Source organism: Capsicum annuum, chromosome 10 (assembly GCF_002878395.1).
Source record: "Capsicum annuum cultivar UCD-10X-F1 chromosome 10, UCD10Xv1.1, whole genome shotgun sequence".
Taxonomy (NCBI): Eukaryota; Viridiplantae; Streptophyta; class Magnoliopsida; order Solanales; family Solanaceae; genus Capsicum; species Capsicum annuum.
Genome location: NC_061120.1, coordinates 166,838,390 through 166,853,436, shown reverse-complemented (window position 1 = coordinate 166,853,436; position 15,047 = coordinate 166,838,390).

Sequence of the window (15,047 nt, the reverse complement as noted above, 5' to 3'; positions counted from 1 at the left end):
GAACAAGTCACTCCCCCCTTCACACGTTTTTGTCATGGGGTTGGTCATACTGCTCAGGCAAAGAATCGTCATTCAAATGGTCAAGGATGTGGGCCTACCCAATCTGCAGGGATTAGTCTAGATTTACTCAAAAATGCTGAGGTAATATCAGATAATATTATGTTTTTTATTCTAGAAAGTATCTGCACAACTTTCTTGATTAATTTGCCCTTAACCTGATTTTGTTCTTCCTTTGAACTTATTTAGGTTCATTGCTTGAATTTTTATTCGCTTTTCACATCTCACATCCAAGTAAATCAAGCGCAAAAATAGTGGCGCCCCACATGCCAAGCACATGGAACAATAAATCGTAAGTTCTCTTACCTTCTTACTGCATCTTGTTGCATCTAGTCATTGATATGTCAGTCCTTAAACTCTTGGCCTTTTTGCAGCCTATATGCCTCACCCTGCCATATTGAGTTGGTTTTATCTCAGGAGTCCAATCATGAATGAGGTAAACTACTACTTGTCACCGTTAATTTTATTATGACTTGCAATGCACTTGTATATGCAATGTAACATTAGACTTTCATATAGCTTGTTTTGTGTTTTCTTTTGTCATTTGTATACATTTGTCTTTTACGTGATGTATTTGAAAATTTGCCTTAAATATTTTCATTGTGATGCATCCGAAGAGTCAGGTGGCTATTAGAAAGACAAAAGTTTGAGGACTGAATTCTGGATGCAGAAGGTGTTGAAGTTTTCTTGCTTTTTGGATTACTGTGAAACAATTTCAGCTGCTATTTTTCAAACTTGAAAGACATGGTATGAAAGAAATCAATGTGGAGTCCCCCCTCGATCTGAAGACTAATCATTGTTTAATAGTTGACAGTCTTCTTGTCATCACTCAACTTAAAAACAAAGTAACGTAATAACAAAGCAGAGAATATCTTCATCTGTCTATAAGCAAACTCCTTCCCCAAGAAAATTCTTGGCCTAACCTGTTTTGTCAGAAAAAGAATGTGCTTAGCGCGTTAATGTGATAGTATAGAAATTCTAGGTAAATTAAGTAGACTCCCATTCAAGGCTTTAGCAAATGATAATTAAAGCTAATAGTGAGCTTTGACCAACCTGGAAAGCTGTAAATTTGAAGGGGTTCTCTTGCCTGAAGAAATTATCCGGATCAAGCCATGTCTCTAGTTTATACTCTTTCGCATCATCACCCCATAAAAGAAGTAATGTTGTATGATAAAAGAAGTTGTTGCAGTTCTAGTTCTTGATTATTTCATGAATGTAAAGTGTTGGTGATATTACAATAATATTACAACCGAAAAATTACAAGTGAAGAAAAATAAAAAGTTATCTTCTTCTTCTTCGGCTGAGGCACGGATATCTCGCTCTCTTCAAGGAGATTCAATCCCACTTCAGTAAATTGTTTCACCATTTCAGCAATAATCTTCTTGACTTGTCCCCTCCAGGATACAATAACCTTCTCATAAAGAACAACTTAATAACTCAGGACAAGAGTTGATTTTAATGCTCCACAAAAAGAACACCTCCCTTCAACTAATAAACTTTCTTTTTTACTAACTTTTGTGAACTCTATATTATCTTGTTGTTCCAAAAAACATGTAAGGCCATCACTATTTATAAATGAGGAATTCTTCAATGCAATGAATAGGAATAATAAATGGTAAGATAAATGTGAAGGAGGTTACAAGAGTTACAAGGACAAAATGACCACATGAGTTATAGGAGTTATAAAAAAACAAAAGGTCACTCCATGCTACTAATGTTGGTGCAGTGTATGAGCCAAAAAAAACCTGTAGCCCTCATAAATCTTAAGAAACAAATGCTGCATAATCAAAATTAATATGCAACATTAAGATACAATTTTAAAGAAGGCATACAATACCATTTAATTCAAATGAAACTACACCAAGACACCCATGTCCTTATGCCTTTTAAGTGACCATAATATGGAGTATATTAGGATAAAGTAAGGTGATAAATGATGCTGAAAAAGGATTCTTTGTAACTTAAGCAACTAATGCTAAAATTAATGCATTTGTAACTTAAGCAACATAATAACACTTCAATTCTTACGAGCCAAATTAATATAATAATAATATTAAAATGCTTAAATACACTATCAATCCCTCACTTATTTTAATATTAATAAAAGAGTCCACTAGTTGAAGGAAGACTATCATGCATAATGAAGGTGTGCTCTGCATTGAACCCCCCACTTAGTAAAACAGTAATTTTTACTCCAAAGTCATAGTGGTCTCAGACTTGAACTATAACTGCTTAAGGGAACTTGAACTATTACTACTTACACATAATAGTCAAGGTATTGACATGAGCTTTATAGTCAACACATTACGGCCTTGTGATGTCCCGATTTCATGAATGCCTTTGAGAATGAGCCTAGTTTTCATAGGAAGTGGCCTACCTCCACACTTACATAGGTGAAATCTGTCGAGAGTGCTCCTGTAATTTAGCACCCCACTCATACGAGCTACAGATTTTCATTAAGAGTTTTATAAATCCAACCTCACAATCATTACAGCCAAATGCACTCACACCATGGGGGGATAAAAAATAGTGCATTTTTCACAACAAGTCATCATGTGATTCGTTTTTCCCATTGAACCTGGTTGTAGGATCTCTAGTCCCCAAGTTGGGTTTCCTCATATATGACTTAAGATTCAATAGGTTTCAATCTCATCTCCTTTGATGTGCTACAGACCTTTTCTTTTGCTAAGGCCTTAGTCAATGGATCTGCAAGATTATCACAAGATTTGACATTATCAATATTAATGGTACTATTTGTCAAATATGATCTCACATTACTGTGTTTTCTTCTTATATGTTTGAATTTACCGTTGTAATAACGATTTTGAACTCTACCAATTGCAGCAGTGCTATTACAATGAATTAAAATAGAAGGAATTTCTTTTTCAAAATAAGGTATTTGAAATAATAAATCTCTCAACTAATTTGCTTCCTTACTAGCTGAAACTAAAGCAATTAGTTTAGCCTCTATGGTAGAGTTAGCAATTATAGTTTGCTTTTTCTTCTAACAAATAACACCACCACCCAAAGTAAAAACATAACCAGTTGTAGATAAAGAGTCATCTGATAAAATGTTCCAATCCGTATCAGAAAAGCCTTTAAGTACTGCAGGATATTTTTTTAATAGAACAAACCATAATTTTTTGTCCCAATTAAGTATTTCATTACTCTCGTTATAGCATACCAATGTTCATTACCTGGCTTACTAGTAAACCTGCTAAGTAATCCTACTGCATATGCAATATCTGGCCTAGTGCAATCAGTCACAAATCTCAAACTTCCAATTATGCTAGCATATTTCTTTTGATTTATAACATCATTTTCACTTTTAACAGGAAACAAGTGAACACGAGAATCAAATGGATTTACAACATGCTTGCAATCAAGTAAATTATATTTTTTTAATATTTTCTCAACATAATGTGATTGGTCAAGGAAAATTCCATCACATGTTCTAGTAATTTTTATTCCTAGAGTAAAATTTGTCTCACCAAGATCTTTTATATTAAAATGGCTTCTAAGAATATCTTTAGTTTCACTAATAACATTCATGTTAGAGCCAAATATCAATAAATCATCAACATATAGGCTAATAATAACATGTGAATTATTTCAAGACTTATGATATATGCACTTATCACACTCATTTTTTTAAACCCATTATCAATCATGCAGGAATCAAACTTTACATGCCATTGCTTTGGTGCATGTTTCAAGCCATATAAGGATTTAGTAAGTTTACACACTTTGCATTTTTGGTCAGCCCCAACAAAATACTCGGTTTGTTCCATGTAAATCTCTTTATTTAGGCCTCGATTTAAAAAAGTAGTTTTTACATCCATTTGATGAATTTGTAAATCAAAAATTGCTGCAATGACAACTAAAAGTCTAATGGATGTAATTCTAGTTATTGAAGAAAAAGTATTAAAAAATTCTAGGCCTTCTGGTTGTTTAAAACTGTTAGCCACTAGCCTAGCTTTGTATTTATCAATAGAACCATCCGGTTTTAATTTTTTGTGTAAGATCCATTTACATACTATTATTTTACAACCCAGTGGTAAATCAACTAGCTTCTATGTTTTATTGAAAATTAATGATTTTATTTCATCATTTGTAGCCTCTTTCCAAAAAATAGCATCATGTGAAGACAAAGCTTCTTTTAAAGTAAGAGGGTCATATCCAACGTTAAAAACACAATAATCAGGACTAAAATCTTTTTCTACTCTAGCTCGTTTACTTCTTCTTAACTCAAAATCATCATTTTCTTTATTTTTCAAAGTAGAAGTAGAAGAACTAGGTAGTGACAAAATATTTTCTATAGTCCTTTGATCCCCACTATTTTAGAATCAAAAGGAAATTTATTTTCATGAAAAATAGCATCACCAGAATCTGTTATCACACTATTTTCAGTATTAAAAAATCTATTAGTTGTACTACTTGAAGTATAACCAAGAAAAGAGCAAGTAGTAGCTTTTTTACCCAACTTAGAGATTTTAGGATCCATTAACCTTAAGCAAACCCAAACTCTTAGATATCTCAAATTTGGCTTATGACCTTTCCACAACTCAAAAGGTGTTAGTTTGGTCTTTTTATGAGGCACACAATTCAACACATAACAAGAAGTCAAAAGAGTTTCACCCAAAAGCTTAAAGGTGCACAAAACTCAATTAACATGGCATTTGTCAACTCAACCAAAGTTCTATTCTTCCTTTCTGCTACATTGTTAGATGCAGGTGAATAAGGAGGAGTAGTTTCATGAATTATACCCAATGATCTAATAAAAGAAGTGCACTCATGTGACTCATATTCACAGCCTCTATCACTTCTTATTCTTTTTTATTTTTCTATTAAATTAATTTTCAACTTTACGGAGAAAAGTTTTAAAATTCTCAAATGCATCACTTTTATTCTATTCTTCCTTTCTGCTACACCAATAGATGCAGGAGAATAAGGAAGAGTAGTTTCATGAATTATACCCAATGATCTAACAAAAAAAGTGAACTCATATGACTCATATTCACGGCCTCTATAACTTCTTATTCTTTTTTATTTTTCTATTAAACTGATTTTCAACTTCATGGAGAAAAGTTTTAAAATTCTCAAATGCATCACTTTTATTTTTCATTAAGTAAACATATGTAAACTTAGAAAAATCATCAATAAAAGTGATTAAATATCTATTTCCTCCACGAGTTAAAATTCCACCAAGTTCACAAATATCAATATGAACTACTTCTAATAAATCAGTTTTTCTTTCAACTTGAAAATGAGGCCTTTTGTGATTTTAGCTTTACTAAAAGCCCCACAATTTTCAAAATTCTTTTTGATCACTGAAATTAATCCTAAACTACTTATGATTTTCACATAACGATCATTTATATGATACAAATGAGCATGCCAAAAATTAGTAGAAAAAGGCATATAAACAGAAGTAGATATTTTCTTCATTTCAACATTCAACTTGAACATACTATCACATTCATGTCCCTTTCCCACAAAAATATTATTTTTCACAATTACATATTGGTCAGTTTTAATAATTTGTTTGAAGTCTTCTTTATTAAAAAGAAAACTAGACATCAATTTTTTTCTCATGGAAGGAGTATAAAGTACATCTTTTAGAATTAATACCCCTTCCAGAAGTAAATCTCAACTCGACATCTCCCATTTCAAGAACTTGAGTTGTACGTGAACCTCCAAGCATGATGGTTCTGGGCTCCTCAAATTTAGTATATTTTTTAAATCAGTCTTTGTTATAACATAAATGACAATTTGCACCAAAGTCAACCCACCCTCATCAACATTCTCCGCAATATTTATGTCTGTTATCATCGTCACAAATGGTTCTTTGGCTTCATTTGACTAAGGTTTAGGGCCATGTTTTTAAAATTTACAAAATCGAGCAATATGCCCACTCTTGCCACAGACAAAGCACGATCTTTTTTCTTGTACATGTTGATTTCTTGCTTGGTTGTTGTCACCATTATTGTCCTTGGGATGTCTACCATTATTTTTCTTAAATTTTTTCTTCTTAGGTTTCAAAGTAATATTTTTTTTAATTTCAGGGGTAGCATTATTTGAAGAAGTTAAATTTACCTTTGGTATGATATTGTTCTCTTCTATTTGCAAAAGTACATCGTGGCCCCTTGCCTTTTCTTCCATGCAGATTCCCATTATTAAAGTTTCAAGAGAAGTTTCCTTTTGCTTGTGGCGCATAGTTTTTTTGAAATTCCTTCCACGGAGGTGAAAGTTTATCAATTATGCCACAAACAATAAGGTTATCTCCAATTTTGACTTTCTCGAACCTAAGCTCGCCAACAATCATTATGAAGTCTTGAGCTTGATCTACCACTAATTTTTTGTACACCATTTGGAAACGAAAAAAATCTTCTCAGTGTCATACTTACTCTGCAATGCTTTCTAAATTTTCTTTGCACTAGAGTAAGTTCTATCATAATAATCATAAAATTATCGGATAGACAATTAAGAAGAAAATACCGATACTTGTAAGAGTCACCATCGTACTTTTCAACTTTCTCTTGAAGAGAGATAAGTTCATCGTCGGTCATGGAAGAGTTATCTGCTTTATTTGGATTCTTCTCAGTTAATACACAAGAAATATTGAGAAGACTTAAGTAGAAAAGCACTTTACTCTTCCAACTTTTGAAATGAGTATCGTTGAACCTGAATGGCTTGTTGAGATCTCCCATTTTGACATCCGCAGATTTTTCAGTTGTTGCCATTGAATCTCCTTAAAATTGTTGGTGAAATTACAATAATATTACAACTGAAAAATTACAAGTGAAGAAAAATAAAAAGTTATCTTCTTCTTATTCGGCTGAGGCGTGGATATCTCGCTCTCTTTAAAGCAATTCAAGCCCAATACAACAAATTCACTACTAAAAAAACAAGAAATCGATCACATGTGGTCGGTTTTCCTGAATTTTCGACCACAAAACCAACCAAAATGCGTGGTCGGTAAAAGTGTGGTAGCTTTTTAAAAATCGACCTCAATTTTTTAAAAAATATATATATTTAAAATTCATTATTATTTTATTAAAATAGAAAAAATAATTTCAAAAATAAATAAATTCAAAAAAACCAACAACAAGTGGTCAGTTTTATTTTAAAATTAATTAATTTTATTAAAACCGATCATTTCTTTTAAAATTAATAAATTAATTTTTAGTGGTCGGTTTTTTGTAAAATTTTCAGAAAAGCTGACCACATTTGGTCGGTTTTCTATAAAATTTTAAAAAAAACGACCACATGTGGTCGGTTTTTCTTGAAATGCTTTTTAAAAAATAAAAAACAACAAATGAAACAACAGCATACAATACAACAACAACAAACCAAGTGTATTCCCACACAACTAACATACAATATAAGTCTAAAAAGATACAAAAGTGTAAAAACTACAACAAAATGTCCAAATTCAACCACAACACATACAAAGGTAAAAAAACTACCACTCATCTTCATCGTCATCGTCATCGTCTTCCATATCCTCATCTGTGCTGATATCATCCAGTGGGCCTAGACCTTTTGCAGCCCGAACTGCATCACCAGGACATAGAGGAATAATCTTTGCAGACTGAATAAAAGAGTTGAACTGCTCCTACAGCATCCTGATTTGTGATGTTGTTTCCTCCTCCTTCTTCTGCTCCCTCTCTATGTGCAACAAGCTCTTCAGTGAGTTTAGAAATCGTATTTTTAGTGATTCAACGGTTTCTCTATCAACTGAAGAGGTATAGGATGTAGGACCGGATGAAGACCTAACATTCTCGCCAAAATAATTTCTGTGGTATCCATAGTAATGACCTCTAATTGCAGGACCCACAGTTCGTTCCCGTAACTCCTCCTCTATATGTTGGGGTATTGGGTCACCCTGACTTTCAGGAGGCTGACTACTACGAAACTCACTAAGGAGCTGCATATATTTGTCCTATATTCAAAGTAAAGTTAAAATTAATAGTCAAAAAATATTAAAGTACTTATACTTGAATAATATCAACTTTGAAAAAAAAATTCAAAAATTCAAAATTTGATTCTTACATGGGCATACTTTGCACGAGGCTTAACCCAGACATCTTCATCAGTTGGGTTCTTTTTCTTCCTTACATGCGTCTCCTCGAATACCTCATCGAAGGATATCTTCCTACCCTTTTTTTTTTCCTGCATATGAAAAAATTATTAATCTTTAAATAATTAAAAATTTAAATAGAAACAAATAATTAAAACTGTAAAAGTTACATACCATTTTTTCCTCCACAGCAATCATACTAACTGCACCCGCAGTATGTAGAGAGTCATCCTTGGATGATACCCGAGCTTTCTTTCCTTTGTCCCTTAACAATTGATATTCTTCGCAATTCCAATAGCGAATATACTGTTGTCATATAGATTCAAGTATCCAGTCAGGTCGTACCAAGTTGGTTCTGGCATAATCCAACAGACCATTAGATCTAGATCTAGATCTAGCTCTTCTATGAAAATTCCTCCTTATAGCACACACCAGTAATATTTCTACAACAAAAATAAAAATATAATATTCAATCTTTTGTTCTAACAATGTGCTAAGCAGTCGATAAGTTAAATCCTTTCCTGAAATTCTTTAAGTATTTTTTCTCTGTCATTTTCTGGAACCTTTTGCCAACTGGTCCAGTAGCCGTTAAAGTGCCGACAAATGCATTTGCTCATAATTTTTCCAACTCTAGCATCCGGCTTAAACCTACGACACAAGATCAAATAATAATTTCATAGAGCATAATAATATAGTAATGAAAAAATGAATAATGTTATTATATTTAGAAATGTTACCCTGTTCCATATGGAATAAGATAATACCTTCCATAATCATCTCTATCTCTGGGCCGCAGAGCAAGTGTTGGTGGATGCACTGACGTGGGTGGATGTCACGACCCGAACTGAGGTTCTGACCGTGACGAGCATCCCAAACCATGAAGGACTGGGCGCCCTTCTATATCTGGTAATCATGCACAATATTCATAGTAATATAAGAGAAATACGGAAATAAACAAACAGAATCATGGTCATGCACTGAGTTCAACTTATCGATACAGAATGAAATCAATAGGTACATAGACAACATCCATCTCAGTCTGTGAAATCTCTAAAACATTAGAATATAAAAACTTGTTTAAAATTGGGACAAGGCCCCTAGTCGGACCAAAAACCAAAATAGGCCTTCCGACATAAAGAAAGCTCACCGACTGCACACTTCTGTCTGATAGATCTACGGTTTAGCGGGACCTTTGGACTGAGCCTCAGACCCTAAAATATAGGGGGTCAATACAAACGTACTGGTACACAGAGCAATCCAAAATAATGTACTTTAATAAATAACATAAGTGAGAGCATTTCATAAGACATCATGCATGAAATAACTTAAAACACATGGGCAACTTTAACTGGTCTTGAAACAATTTTGTCAATGTATTTCCTTTCTTTGTGTTACTTCTGAGCTAAGTGGTACACCTTATATATCTGAAAGTATCCCACAGGCAATATGGGATCCGCCCTTAACTCGGCGGCCAAGCCCCCAACCCAAGTTTGTTGCAAGGGTTGGAGTATCTGAATCTGATACGCCATAGGGCACTAGGGTAGCATATAATCCCTCTTTGGGGATAATATAAACCTATATCGGAAAAACACGGTTTTGGGAAATGAATCATATGACTCATGCCTACTTCGAGTAACCACCTAACTCTCTTAGTTCCCATTTTTAACCTGTTCTAAACATGCATTTTCTGAATTCAAAATATGAAATCTGAAATAAAATCTGTACTCTATATGCCTTATATGATGTGGTAACGTCATACCAAAACTTGCAAGTCATATTTCAGAGTCATAAAATGTCATGTTACAGTCTCTTCATTCAAAACATAAAGTTTGCACCACCATATCATTCAAACAGTTCAAGAGAATTCATAATTTAAAACATTTGTCAAATTATGGAAAAAATCTCTTTTCAACGTTTCAACAAACATGTGGTGGTCATGTATTTTTGACAAACCATGCAATTCTTTCATTATATGTCTTCAATATTTATCAATATGTAAAACCCCCTCGCATCAATTTAAAATCAATCTTTAATCATTCAATAATAGTCCAGAACATTGATACCATGCTTCTAAATATAACATTCTTCAATTCGTAACGTAAGAAAATCAATAGGTGTTGCAACATGAGAGGGAGTGTAAATAGTCATGCTCTAAATTCAATTATCAACTTTAAATTCATAAGCAGATATATATATATATATATATATATATATATATATATAAACAAAATCAATTTTCTTTAAGAGAAGGCCTCAAGACCAAAACAATAGATCAAAAGGAATCACAATTATAAATTTAATTCAAAACCCCTTTATAAATTCATGATTTCTAAAACTTTAAACCTTATTTAAAAAGTTTTCAACAAGCCCATGTAGTTTAGAAAACCCCCCACGTACCTTGGATTGCAATGTCTAAAGAGTAGAACTCGAATCTTGATTTGTTCCTTAGAAAACTTGGACTTAAAGGTTGATTCTTGACTTCTTGTTCTTGGAGGAAACCCTAGTTTGATATTGTTTTTGAGAGTTAAGAGGGAGTTTTAATGATGTATAACTGATGAGAATAGACTACTAACGTGCTTAGAGCACAATTAAATCCATTGGGGAAGTTTTTGAAGAGGAAAAGTACCGAACACCCCCTTTTCAGTATCCCGCCTTTGGAACTATGTATTTTTCCCGACGGCTTGGTTGATGGACCGTCAGGAGGGTGAAGTACCGTTAACTAGACTGTTGGGTCATGTCCAGTGACTAAAATCACTATTTTAGGGGTGATGGAGGGCTTGACGGTCCCGTTGGATCAGCCGTCGCACCCTCTACAGATTGATACCTCTCTATAAAATGGGCATGACATTTTATTTCGATATTGGATTAAGGAAAAATAAGTAGTATTGGAAAGAGGACTCAAATACCTTTCAGTTGATATATAGTAGACCCTCTAATTCATTATATACAAAAAGTTATGGTTGATTGAAATTGACCCAAGTTTAACCACTCACCAAAACTCAATCGATAGGAAGGATTTCAACTCGTCCTTGAGTTAAGGGGCCTCTATGATCTCAATTAATGCTCAAATAGATTACCACACTACATAATTGATTAACATACTAAATTTGCGTAGGATTTATGGCTTTTGTAACATTTACGCATTGGAATGACGGTTTACATTCTAGCCCAAAATGCGGGTCGTTACATTATCCCTCCTTTGGGATCATTCATCCCTGAATGATGACTCGGGACACAACAAGCATGATTTCATGAACTAAATGAAAGAAAAGGAGTAGTATAGGAATTGTACCTTCTAAATCATCATCCATGGTCTTGAAAAGTGTTGGGTACCTCGCACGTATATCTTCTTCTAACTCCCAAGTATCCTCCTCGGCTTTTTTATTTCTCTACATCACTTTGAACTAAGCTATTTCCTTACTCCTCAACTTTTGAACTTGGCGATCCAAGATTGCAACGGGCTTTTCCTCATATGATAAGGAATCTTTAACATTGATCTTCTCTACAGGAAACACTAGGGAATGATCTCCAATGCATTTCTTCAACATGGACGCATGAAATACGAGATGAATAAAAGCCAAACTCGCGGGAAAATCTAATTCATAGGCCACCCCACCTATTCTCCTTAAAATCTGGTGTGGTCCTTTATAATAAGGACTACGCTTCCCTTTCTTCCCAAATTGCATAACCTCCTTCATGGGAGAGACCTTTTGGAACACCAAATCATCCATCTCAAACTCTGAATCTTTTCTCCGAATGTCGGCTAGGATTTCTGACGGCTCTGAACTGTCTTAAGTCATTCTCTAATGATCTTCACCTTCTTCATTGCTTGATGAACAAGGTCAGGACCAAACAACTGGGTTTCACCCACTTCATACCACTCAATTGGTGATCTACATCTCCTCCCATAAAGTGCTTTAAAAGGAGCCATCTGAATACTGGCATGGTAGCTATTATTATAGGCGAACTCTATCAATGGCAAATGATCTACCCAACTACCTTTGAAGTCAATTAGACAAGCCCTCAACATATCTTCAAGGGTCTGAATGGCGGGTTCAGCTTGCCCATCTGTCTGAGGGTGGAAGGCAATACTCTGGTTCACTTGGGTACCTAAACCGTCTGAAAAGACCGCAAAAATTGCAAAGAGAAATGCGTACCTTGATCGGATATAATGGATACCGATGTCCCATGCAAACAAATTATTTCCTCAATGTACAACTTGGCATAATTGTCTCCTGAGTAGTTAGTCCTCACAGGCAGAAAGTTAGCTGACTTGGTCATCCGGTCTACGATCACCTAAATGGAATCATATTGGTTTCGAGATCTTGGAAGCCCTGTGATAAAATCCATATGTATCATCTCCCACTTCCACCTAGGCAAGGCTATCTCTTGAGAAGTACCACCTGGCCTCAAGTGTTCTACTTTGATATGTTGACAATTTAAACACTTAGAAATAAAATCAGCAACATCACGTTTTATATTATTCCACCAATAAATTGCCTTAAGGTCATGATATATTTTAGTAGAGCCTGGGTGAACAACATAGCTCAAAGTATGAGCTTCATTGAGGATCCTCTTTTGTAAACCATCCACATTCGCTACACATAGCCTACCTTGATATCTCAAAATCCAATATCTTTCCTAATCTGTATCAAGATGGGGTCTTCGACTTATTTTTCCGTAACTTTAGCACATAGGGAAGATTTAGCTATCTCATAGATAATTACTCCTCCATTTTCAGAATCCAAAAGTTGAACTCGTAGATTTTCAAGATGGTGAATATCTTTCACCATCTCTCTTTTTTCTTCTTCAACATGAGAAAGACTGCCCATAGATAATCTGCTGAGGGCAACGACCACCACATTTACCTTTCCTGGATGATAGTGCAGGCTCATGTCATAATCCTTCAACAGTTCTAACCAGTGCCCCTGCCTGAGATTCAGTTCTTTTTGTGAGAAAACATACTGTAAACTTTTGTAGTCAGTGAAAATATCAATGTGTACCCCATACAAATAATACTGCCAGATTTTAAGTGCAAACACTACAGCTGCTACTTCCAAGTCATGAGTGGGGTAATTTCGCTCGTGCACCTTTAACTGCCTAGAGGCATAAGCTACCACCTTACCATGCTGCATAAGTACACATCTAAGTCCTACCCGGGATGCATCACAGTATACGACAAAACCCTTTACACCTTCGAGAAGGATCAAAATAGGCACAGTAGTCAACTTGTCTTTCAATCTCTCAAAGTTGTTCTTACAAGAGTCAGACCACATAAATTTTACCTTTTTCTGTGTCAACCTGGTAAGTGGAGCAGCTATGAAAGAAAAACTTTCTACGAACCTTCTGTAATACCCTGCCAAACCCAAGAAACTCCGAATATTAGTTGGAGTCATGGGTCTGGACCATTTTCTCACTGCTTCAATATTTCAGGGATCAACCTTAATTCCCTCACTAGACCCGATATGCCTCAAGAAAGTATTCATGAAAGCTGCAGCGGCATTAGTCAATCCGAAGGACATGACTAAGTATTCATAATGGCCGTATCGGATTCAGAAAGCTATTTTAGGAATATCAGCATGATACCCCGAACGAAGGTTTATCTTTGAGAGACACTTAGAACCCTGAAGTTGGTCAAAGAGATCATCAATTCTAAGAAGAGGGTATTTATTCTTAACAGTGACCTTATTCAGTTGACAGTAGTCTATACACATACGGAGAGAACCATCTTTCTTTCACATGAAGAGTACAGGTGCACCCCAGGAAGAAACATTAAGACGGATAAAGCCCTTGTCAAGAAGATCTTTTAACTGTTCTTTCAACTCTTTTAATTCTGCAGGAGCCATTCTGTATGGTGGGATAGAAATAGGACGAGTTTCCGGCAATAAGTCAATGCCAAAATCTATCTCCCTATCAGGTGGTATCCTTGGGAGATCATCGGGAAAGACTTCCGTAAATTTGTTAACTATAGGGACAAACTAGAGAGAAGGACTTTCAGCATTAAAATCTTTTACCCGAATCAGATGATATAAATAACCCTTAGATATAAGTTTGTGGGCTCTGAGATAAGAGATGAATTTCCCGCTAGGTGCTAAGGAATACCCCTCCCACTCTATCACTGGTTCATTTAGAAAGGAGAAAGTGACTTTTTAGGTTCTACAATCTAGTGTGGCATAGCACGAATGGAGCCAATCAATCCCTAAAATAGCATCAAAATCAACCATATCAAGCTCTACAAGGTCTGCCACAATGTCACGATTATAGACAGACACAACATAGTTTCTGTACACCCTCACAGCCACAATAGAGTCACCAAAAGGAGTAGAAATAGAGAAGGGTTTCACAATATTTTTGGGCTCAAAGCCAAAAGTTACTGCCACATATGGGGTCATATAGGACAAAGTAGACCCGACATCAAGTAACACATACACATCACGGGAGAAAATTTGTAACGTAGCCGTGACCACATCTGGTGAAGCCTTTGTATCTTGGCGATTACTCAGAGCATATAACCAATTATGACCGCTCCCAATAGCTAAAGTAGTACCCTTGGGTGGTGGTAGTGGGGCTAAGGAGTTTTCTTAAGACTTAGTACCCCTAAAAATTCCTCTAGCAGATAGACAGTCCCTCTGAATGTGATCGAGTTGGCCGTAAGAATAACACACTAACCTACCAAACTGGCACTTCCCTGGATGATACTTCCCACATGAGTCACAGCGAGGGTATGACCTAGAAGGTTGCATCACACTACCTTGCGACTGTGTACCCTGTACTCTTAGACCATGGTTGGGCTAAAAATTTTAAAACCACTGATCAATTGGAGGTATGGACGCGAGAGCACTGGTTGTAGACTGAGCATTACTCCAAAACTTTTTCCTTGGCCACCTGTTACCCCAATTACCATCCT